Source organism: Balaenoptera physalus (assembly GCF_965194825.1).
Source record: "Balaenoptera physalus genome assembly, chromosome: 20".
In the NCBI taxonomy this organism is placed as follows: Eukaryota; Metazoa; Chordata; class Mammalia; order Artiodactyla; family Balaenopteridae; genus Balaenoptera; species Balaenoptera physalus.
Window position 1 is genome coordinate 20578438 of NC_138901.1, and position 10333 is coordinate 20588770.

A 10333-nucleotide genomic window follows, 5' to 3' on the forward strand; every position below is an offset into this window, starting at 1 on the left:
CAGGTGAGTCAGGAGGGGCAAGGACAGACGCCTTCACTGGCCAGCCAACTCAGCGTGAGGCATGATGCTTCATTGGGCTTATTCACCCTTGCCGCAAAGTGGTAATAACATATTAGTATAGCATTTCATAGGCTTTTTTTTCTGGGTTGGGATTTTTTTCCCCCAAAGATGGAGTGCTCTATGAGCTTTAGAATTAGAAGTCCTGGATTCGGGTTCTGCTACTTAGTAGCTATATGATCTTAGGCAAATTACTTGTCTTTCACCCTGTTTCTCCACACCTGTAAAATGGGTATATGAGCTATATCTCTCTCTCATGGGGGTGAAGGAAGTTTTGTGAAGTCACTTGGACAACTGCTAAAACTTAAAGTTAAATTAATGATGGGTTTTTTTTTTTTAATTCTCATGACAATTCTGAAAAATTGTTAGGGCAACAAAATGGTCCTCATTTCAAAGATGAGGAAACTGCTTCAGAGAGATGACAAAACTAGAAAATGGCACATCCTAAACTAGAACCCTTTTCTAACTTCAAGGCCCACCAAACCACATGTTCTCCTGGTGGAATAATAGCATAGACATAAAGTGTCAAAGCAGTGGGGAGGGGCTGTGGAAAAGGCAAAAACGAATATTCTAGGGAGAGAAAGAAGAGCCACGATGTGTGACAAAGAGAAAGTATTGGCAGGTTTGGAAAAAGTCAGGCAGCAGATCTAAAGGACATCAACACTGGCATAAAAGAAATGGGGCAGCAGGCCCCTCAGTAGTGGAAGAATCGGGGTTAGTTATCAGAAATAACTTCCCAGGGCTTCCCTGGTGGCGCGGTGGTTAAGAATCCGCCTGCCAATGCAGGGGACACGGGTTCGAGCCCTGGTCCGGGAAGATCCCACATGCCGCGGAGCAACTAAGCCCGCCCGTGCGCCACAACTACTGAGCCTGCGCTCTAGAGCCCACGAGCCACAACTACTGAAGCCTGCGTGCCTAGAGTCCATGCTCCGCAACAAGAGAAGCCACCACAGTGAGAAGCCCGCGCACCACAACGAAGAGTAGCCCCCACTCGCCACAACTAGAGAAAGCCCGCGTGCAGCAACGAAGACCCAACGCAGCCAAAAATAAATAAGTAAAATAAATAAATTTTAAAAAAAGAAAGAAAGAACTTCCCAGTAGGCGGGTTGAGAAGACAAGGGTCTTTCTGTGGTTGATGAAATGAATGCCTGCTGTACAGTGTGCCAAGGGTCTTACAGACATTCATTTATTAACACAGGTATTGGGCTTCCCTGGTGGTGCGGTGGTTAAGAATCCGCCTGCCAATGCAAGGGACACGGGTTCGAGCCCTGGTCTGGAGGAACCCACATGCCGCGGAGCAACTAAGCCCGTGCACCACAACTACTGAGCCTGCGCTCTAGAGCCCGTGAGCCACAACTGCTGAGCCCGAGTGCTGCAACTACTGAAGCCCTCACTCCTAGAGCCCGTGCTCTGCAACAAAAGAAGCCACCACAATGAGTAGCCCGCGCACCACACTGAAGCGTAGCCCCCGCTCACCGCAACTAGAGAAAGCCTGAGAGCAGCAACGAAGACCCAACACAGCCAAAAATTAATAAATAAATTTATTTTTTAAAAAAACACACAAGTATTGAGCACCAACTGTATGCTAGACACTGGGTTAGACCCTGGTGACACGGAAAATCAAAATGTCCCCAACCCTCAAAGGGCTTCCAGAGGGCCAAGTGTAAACAGGTCATATTAGCCACTCTGTGTGTGTCGGTGTTGGAGGGGTGATTGTTCAGGAAAGGGTCCCCCGCTCAGAAAACCTTTACATCCCCAAAGCTAGCCCTCAGGATGGGCTGGATGGAGGTACGTCCATCCTTGACCACTTTCTCCACCAGAGAAAGGAATGATGGCAAAACAGTCTCACTTCTGAGGCTTGTGCCATCCAAGTCTTCCTGGAAGGGGCCAGGGAGACATCAACATCCCCAGCCAGTTACCATCCACATGCCCTGGCCACTGCCCTGTGCTTTGTTTCCCCTACTCCCCAACTTCTTTCTCCCTACCTTCCCTGTGCCCCACCCACCTGCTTGCCACCCTGCCACGCCATGCAGCAGCCAGACCCCAGCTGGGGAGGAAAAGAGCTCCCAATCCTAGGCTGCTGCCCCCTCCAGGGTTTCTCCTCCTTCCTCTCCCACCTCCCATCTTCCCCTGCCCACTTCACACACCCCACACAAGGCAACACACAGACACACACACTTCCAGACCCAAGCCTGGCTTAACCCCTTCCTTTCTCCTGACTTCAGTAGGTTGGTTGATTGCAAAGGGGTGGAGAAGCCTGGGTTGGGTGGAGAGACAGAAATAAGGATTCAGAATAAAACCTGTGTGTTTGTGTGTGTGTCCCCAGAATTCTCCCGGCATGTCAGCCTAGAACATGCTGCAACAAGCTGGCCCCAAAACTCAGCCTGAGACTGGGTGGAGGCATTACCACAGCAGCAGGAAAGGCTGGGCTAAGAGCTGCATCTCCCACATCAAGGTAGCTTCTGCATGTTTATTAAGCACCTACTATTGCCTGCTAGGCACTGAGGATTCATCTGTAGGATACAGAAAAGAATCAGAAAATGATGTTTACTAGAATCAGCTGTCTGTACAGGGGATTTGGTCTCATGCGGCAAGGAGGTGCCTAGGGATAGGGATGGGAGTCCCTGCGGCCACAGTCTCCTCTGTAGCTTGAACTTGAAGGAAAGGCCACAAGACCATCTTACCCAGTCCCCTGCCTCCAAGCCTTTAAAGGCAGGGATTTCTCTGTTTGACAAATCTCCAGGAAAGGAGATTCTCCAGCCTCCCTTATATGAATACCCTTGTCTCCTTATTCTAACACTGGTAAATTCCTTCTGGTGTCTAGCCCTAATTCATATCCCTGCAGTTTAAACTAATTTCTCTTGCCCAGAGCTCAGTGGAAGCAGAGTCTTTGGGCCACCAAGAACACATATAGTTAATTCAACCTTGCAGATTTCTGGGGCCTCAGAGTAAAGAAGGAAAGGGCATCAAGTGGCCCCTCCCAAGTCACCCCAGAGACAGGAGTTACTGGCAAAGAGCGGTCCAGGGGCCCATCTGATGAGGGGAGCCGGTGGAGGATGGGGAGGCGCTTCCCTGGAGAAAGGTGACCGAGGCAGCCCAGCTGCCCTCCTCAGCTCCTCTCCCTTCTTCTCAACCTCCACGAGGCCTCTGGGCCATATAAGGAGGTGCATGAGTCTCTGTTGTCAGTTCACAATCAGTCCTTTCTCTGTGGAGGCCCCTTCCCCAGAGAGAAGCAAGTAGACATTTAGATCTGCACACATTACACACACACACACAGACACATACACACACACACACACAGACACAACCTTCCATGCTCACACCTCAGGGATATACACTCAGAGGCACAGATTCAGACACACAAACCCCAGCCGTGTCAGCGTTCTCTCCCCAGTACACTCAAATACACACGGCCTTCTTCCCTCCTCTTCTGCCTGGCCTCAGGAATGGCTGCCTCCATAAAGGAAGACCAGGTAAACAGACGGGACGCTAAACTTCAGGCTGATGACGGTCCCTTGCCACCACCCAGCAGCTCTCCCCTGGCGTTACAGCAGCGGGAAAGGAGCACGGACAAGTGGAAGTCATTTCCGGGTGGCAAAGTCCCAGGCAAAGGGGCAGAGCCATCCGTATACCTAGGCCCCTGCTCTGGTCCTTCCGGGGTTGCACCCCTCCATACAGAGCCAAGGGGATGAACGTACACAGATTGATGCCTCGGCCCTTGAAGATCACACTATGGGTACGTGCCCAGCACTGACCCTGCTTCTAGGGCCTGTGGGTCTCTTACTCAGGCTCTTTCTCCTGTTCAGATAGCGGCACTGTGCATGGTGTGAGCACAGCAGGCCAAGGGGCAACAAGGGGCAGTTATGGGAAAGGGATGCACACAGCGGGGACATGCAAGCTGGGGTACCTGCACCGACATGCTGGAGGCCCTTTGTGGTGTGGGGGAAGCCAGGGCTGCGAAGGGGAGGGGAGATGGCCCAGGGGCTGGGGGTCAGGGAGCAGTTTTCTGCAGGCTTCCATGTTCTGAGAAGGAGTCAGAAGTCTGAATTTCAGCCTGGCTTTCAGGTCACGGTGGAGGTATACTTGGCAAGGTGTATCTATTTTTTTTTTTTTTTTGAACAAAAGAACATTTATTATTCTCCTCCTTATTACAAAACATGTTAAGTATAAAAAAAATGAAAAAGAATCAGCTATATTCCCATCATAGTTAAATAATCACTGTTCATATTTTGTTGTATATATTTCCAGCTTTTTCTCTAAGCATTTTCACGTATCCATTTTTTCTTTTTTTTGGATTATAGTTGATTCACAATGTTGTGTTAGTTTCAGGTGTACAGTAATGTGATTCCGTTATACATATACATATATTCATTCTTCTTCAGATTCTTTTCTCATATAGGTTATCACAAAACTAGTAGAGTTCCCTGTGCTATACAGTAGGTCCTTGTTAGTAATAAGGTGTATCTTTGAACAGTTAGCTTGACTTGTAACTTATGTAGATCTATGTATGTGCAACTCCGTTTGCACTGCTGCCCCTGTCCACTGCCCCTGGCGTTGGGGTGAGGGGACTTGCCCAGGGTGACCCCTTCAGGCCTGGGGAGAGGACATTGTCTACAGAAGAGTCTCCCAAATGCTCTGGCTGGAGTGGGCCCAAGCATCGCCAGGAGTGGGAACAGGGCAGGACGGTGCAAGGCCCCAGAGGTGAGGGTGGGTGTGCTCCTGACTTTTTTGCTCCCCTTTGTCCAAGGGGAGGAACCTCGAGGCCAGAGGCTGCCCACGGCCTGGCCCAGTGGGTGTGTGCCCAGCCCGCCTGGGGAGGGCTCTTAATAGCAGAGGTAGCTCCAGCCACACTTCCCCGAGAGAGACGAGGTGTGTGGGCGGGAATGGAATGTCAAAGGGAAAACAAGGAGACAAGAAAACAGAGATAGGATGGGCCAGAAATAGCACAGGCCAGGGCGAGATACCAGGGGCCAGTGGTGGTGGACGGAAAGGCTGGAGGAGGGTCAGGACCTCTCCAGAGAATGTCCATCTCTGAGCGGCCCCCTCCTCCCCCCTGACCTACCTCAACTGTCCCAAGGTACGATTTCAGGGCTTCAGGAGCCCAAAAGGCAGGGCCCCAAGCATCAGGATTCTATTCTGGAGCTGGGTCTCCCTGGGTCTCTGAGCAACCCCTTCCCCGTCCTGAGTGGGTTGGGGGAAGGGAGGGGACGAGCCCTTGCCGCTTGAGTCACCCCGCTTCCTGTCCCTGGCCTGGGCGACTCCACTCACAGGCTGACACAGCTGGGGCCACACCCGCCTTGCCAGCCTGCCTGTCCCTCCCTCCCCCAACAAGCCAGGGGCGACGCCTGCCCCGACAGGCACCCTTCCCACCGAGAGGCCACCCCTCCCCGGCCCGCATGCGTGCGTGCGTGTCAGCGCGCGCGCACACGCACACACGGCAGGAGTTTCTCCCCCACCTGTTGAGAATCTCTAATCAGAGCCCCCTTCCTTGTATATTTGGGGACACTGAATTCGGAGCTAGGAGAGGAACTTCCCCAGGGTCACACAAGCAAACTCCTGGCAGTTGGGGGGAGGGGGGCAGATGAGAACCAACCTTGGGAGAAGTCGGCTGGAGGTGTGACTTCAGGCAAACCTCCGGATTAGAGAGCCACGGCTGGGGGAGGGGTGGGGCAGCCCGGGGCGGGCCGACCCTCCTCAGGGACTAAATCCGTACTTTCCCTCACTACCTCTAAACCCTCTAAACCGGCGAGGGCCCTACACAGACCCACTGTCATCGATTATGCAAAGAGACCCTTCCCCCACCTCTTCCCGCGCTCTGGCCTTCCCGGTCTCCCTGCCCAGGACTCCACCTCGGTGGGAACCAGGGCCAAGGTTTGGAGGCCCCTAGCCTTGTACATTAATCCCTAGTCCCATACTGCAGCCACCAGGGAATTTTGAGAGTTGAGATCCTTGCATATTTCATCAGCACTTCAGCCTGCAGTTGAAGAAGCAGCCAACTTACAGCTCATGGATAATTTATGGCCCCAGCAGAGAACCTGGAAGTAGTGAGGGGGAGGGGCAGGGAGAGTGGGGGCGGGTGAAGCCTGGACACAGCTGTGACGGCAGCTCCAGCCAAAGTGTGTGTTGGGGGCCGGGGAGGAGCTCCAAGGCCAGGGACATTTCCATTTTTGAGGATATCAAGGTATTACCAAAAAATAAAAAAAAAAGGGTTATCAAAATAGTTATGCTAAAGGTTAAAGTTACATGACAAGCATTTTCTGACTTCATTCCTGTGTCTCTGTAACTGTGTGCATAACCTCACTTGGAGATAACAAAAAATTTATGTTATCTCCTTCATGGCTGTGAAACCTCCAAAGAGACCCCCCTGCTCCCCATACCCACCCAGGGCCAGGGAAAGAGGCCAGACTCCCCAGTTAGACTGTCTGAACCTCACTCCTTCCTAGCCTCCTCCTCCAGGAAAGCCACCAGGATTTAGCCAAATGCTCAAAAGAAAAGAATCACAAATGGCCACCACTTACTTCGCTCCAGGAACATAACATAGCACTCTTCTTGTTAAAGGAAATCTGAAAAGATGACCCAAAATAGAAAATGTCAAGTTCTCTTGGACTCTTCTTTTTTTTTTTTTGGCCTCTTCTTTACCAAGGGACATACCTTAGTGAGTTCTTCCACAGATTCAGAGGATCAAGTATATGGGGCGGGGGAGAGGGTTAAACAATCAGCCATGTCCTCCTTTTACTTCAGTTTCTCCACCTGAGTTAGGGGCATGAGAGGTGCTCCCACCCCAAGGGCTTTTTGGGGGTCAGAAGAGATGCTATCCAGGCACCCTGGTGCCAGCTGGCACCCAGCCAGGTGATGATTATGGGGTGATGTGTCCCCAGTTTGGGCTGGGGCTGGCTCCAGTGGGCAGCCCCAGCACTCAGCATACTCCCATCTAATCCCCAAGTCATCTTGGAGTTTTATCATGCAGCCCTGGGAGCCCAATCTAGTCTCTCTGGGCCTCAGTTTCCCCATCCATGAAATTGGGGCCATCTGCTGGAGCCATCCTCGGAGAGAAGCTGCAAGAGGAGGCCTGGATGAAGGCCCCTGAGTGGGGAAGCTGCATAGGGCTTGGGCCCTGCGGCTGCCAGGACTCCCCCAGTAAGCTTATGAGGTTGGCCCCAGTGCCAACTGGACACAGCCTTCTGACACAGGAGGGGGTCAGGGGGACCCTACTCTCCCTGAGGAGGAGAACACTAGGGTGAGACTTCAAGAACTAGTTCTCAAACCTAAGAGGGGAATTTCTTCCATTGGAATTTACAAGAATTTGGGGAGATCCCATAGGACCCTCCCTCCCCCGCCTCCCTTGGCCATCACCTCTCAGGATTCAAGAAGAGGCTGGTCTAAATGACCCCAGTGAGTCTGTCCCCAGGCCCTCTAACATCTGGTCCAATCCCAGGGAGCCAACAGCGGGAAGTGGGACTGGGCTATGGAATCAGGCCTGAGAGTGAGGCTTGACTGCCTGCTCTTCCTCCCTTTCCTGCTTTCCTCCCTTCCTCCCTACCCTTCCTCCTTCCCTCTCTCCCTTCTGGAACTCTCTGCCTCCCTCGGTGAGCTGTGGCAATGTGCGGGCTTTGTCTCCACATCTGGTCCTCACCTTCCTCTCCTGTGTCCCAGCTGACAGCATAAAGGGACAAAGCCAGCTCCAGGGACCAGAGAGAGGAGATCAGGGTGTTCTCGGCTCTCTCCCTTCTCTGAGCATCATGGATTTAGGGAGAAATGTTTCAAACCCAGCTCAGCCACCCCCCACCTTGAGGAACCTTGGACAGGTTGCTTCTCATTCCTCAGCCTCACCTGTGGCAGAAGGGCATTGATATCTATGTTGCAAGACTGTTTTTTGTTTGTTTTGGCCGCATGGCATGCGGGACCTTAGTTCCCGGACCAAGGATCAAACCCTTGCCCCCTGCAGTGGAAGCAAGGAGTCTTAACCACTGGACCGCCAGGGAAGTCCAGGAACCGGAAGACTGTTTTGAAGGCTGTAAAGAACCTGCCAAGTGCCCGGCACACAGTAGGTATTCAATACATTGTAGCAGTGATGCTTTGCTTGGGACGGGGTCTTTCTGGGTCCAGGACACCTCTGTGACATCTGAGTCTGGCCCTATTGTGTGAGGTCATCATCCCCAGTGCCCTTTTGGCTGTCTCTAACCTCGCCATTTTGCTACAGATGGTAGGCCTGCTGAGGTGCTGGGTGGGTAGTTGGGAGCGGGGTAAGGAGAGGACCGAGTGAGACAGAGATGTGGAGGAGGTGAAGGCGTCTGGGCTGGGTGGGGTTGGGAGAATGGGCTGGATGGCCCCAGAGGGCCCACGCTGGGACTCGCTAGAACTCGGTCTCACCGGTTTGGGGAGCTGGCCGGGCAATGGGGAGACGCTGGCATCAGAGAGAGGTGGGAGTGGCTGGCGGCTGCCAAGGATGGAGAAGCTGAGTAAGACCCACTGGAAGGGGAGGGCCTGGGCTAACGCCGGGATGCGGGTGAGTACCTAGAGAGGGGCGGCCTTCTGTTCCCAGGACACACGCGCGCACGCGCGCACACACACACACACACACCCTCACCCTCAGACGCCACCGTCAGATGCACACTTGGACACACACATCAACACACTTCTTAAACCGTACTCCCCTTCCCACCCTGTTCTCCTGATCCTCTCACCCTGCTTTATTTTTCCAACGCACTTATGTAACATAGCCTGATAACTCATTCATTATTACATTTATTGTTTATTGCCTGTCTCCCCGCTGGAATGCAAGCTCCAGGAAGGCAGGGGGTGCTTGGCTTGCTTTGCCCACTATTGTATGCCCAGTACCTGCGGCGTACCCGGCTCATAGTAGGTGCCCAATAGATAAGCGTTGGGTACAGTCACATATTCTAGGGTTAGGGTCACGAATGCGCGCACCCTCAGGGACGCATGCGCAAACCCGCTCTGTCGCCCACGACGCTGCCACGGACATTCTCAGACACGTGCACGCAGGCACTCGCTCACATCCACACCAACACCCAAGCACATAGGCCTTCTCGCTCCCGCACACAGGCGCTTTCAGACTCAAACCCAGCGGTCCAGATTCCAGAGCTCCTACTCACGCAGGCATGCTGAAGCACGTCCCCACTCCCCACCCTCCGGAGGGCCAGCCCCGGAGCGCAGCCCCTCCCAGAAACAGGGGGCGGGGCCTCGGTGGAAGCTGACAACACAGCAGCTTGAGAGGGGTGGGGTGGGGCAGGGCCGCCCTGGTACCTGGGAGCTCTTCGGAGACGCTGCCACTGCATACCCACCTACGGGAGAGAGGGAGGAGTGAGGTCACCGGCGCCCCCAGCTTTGACCCCGCCCGTGCTCCACACTCCGACTCTGTCCTTCCTTCCCTCATCTTCACCAAGGCCCAGGGGAAGGGCATAGGGTGGGGCACGGAGTCCTCCTGGGCACAGCGATGGATAGGGCCCAGGCCACGTCAGCTGGCACATCTGGGCAGGGGTGTGGACGGTGAGAACTGGGCTTACCAGCTTCCGCTCCACCTTCCAGTAAGAGGAGAAAGGGCCTCCACCACCCTGCCACTGGGAGAACAGAAATGTGGGCAGTGGGCCAGAACTGTCACCTGGCTGGCCCTAGCCCGGTGTCCCTCCCCAGAGAGACCCCTTTTGCCCCTACTTCCCTGCTCTGGAACATGAAGTGGGGGGGAATCACAGGGTGGGTGGTAGCCACCTCCAAATTCTCTGCCCCCCAGAGCCAATGCAAGATTGGGCAAGACGGTCTGGCAGTCCCACTGCCACCACAAAGTCTCATGTTATCAAGCCGTATCCCTAGGGTTCCTCTGGCCACTCAGAGGGCCCGTTCCCTGCTGTGGAATGAATGGGAGAATGGGCAGAGAGGGCAGCGCAGGGCATGCTTGCTCTGACTCAGTAAATGCTTGGAAAGTAAAAACCGGAAGTAAGTGTCCTTGGCCCCCTCCCCACATTCCCTGAGGGAAGCGATGCTGAACTAGGAAAATACAGGACATACCACCTTAGAAATCTGAAACCACCATCTTGCCAGGACTCAGGCAGACCTGCATCCTCACGCCCCCTAGCGGCAGATTGCAATGGCAGGCTGATGCTCCTCGTGGTCGCAAACACCCAGGGTCCACAGAGGCCAAACTGTGGCCCCTCACCTGTCTCCACATTTACTGGTGAGGGGAGATGGGTGCAGAGGGAGGGAGGGAAGGACCTGCACCCTCACCACTCCGCCCAGGAGAGTCTGGACCCCAATGCTGTGA

At 53.9% G+C, this 10333-nt stretch overlaps 1 long non-coding RNA gene across 1 annotated transcript in view; it reads left to right on the forward strand.

The window, feature by feature from the left end:
- The window catches only part of LOC309650010, a 13235-nt gene extending 11614 nt beyond the window's left edge, over positions 1-1621 (forward strand). Inside the window, exon 2 of the long non-coding RNA XR_014257376.1 lies at positions 1146-1621. This is a non-coding gene — a long non-coding RNA (uncharacterized lncRNA). The remainder of the gene's footprint in view (positions 1-1145) is intronic.
- The last annotated feature ends 8712 nt before the right edge of the window (positions 1622-10333 follow it).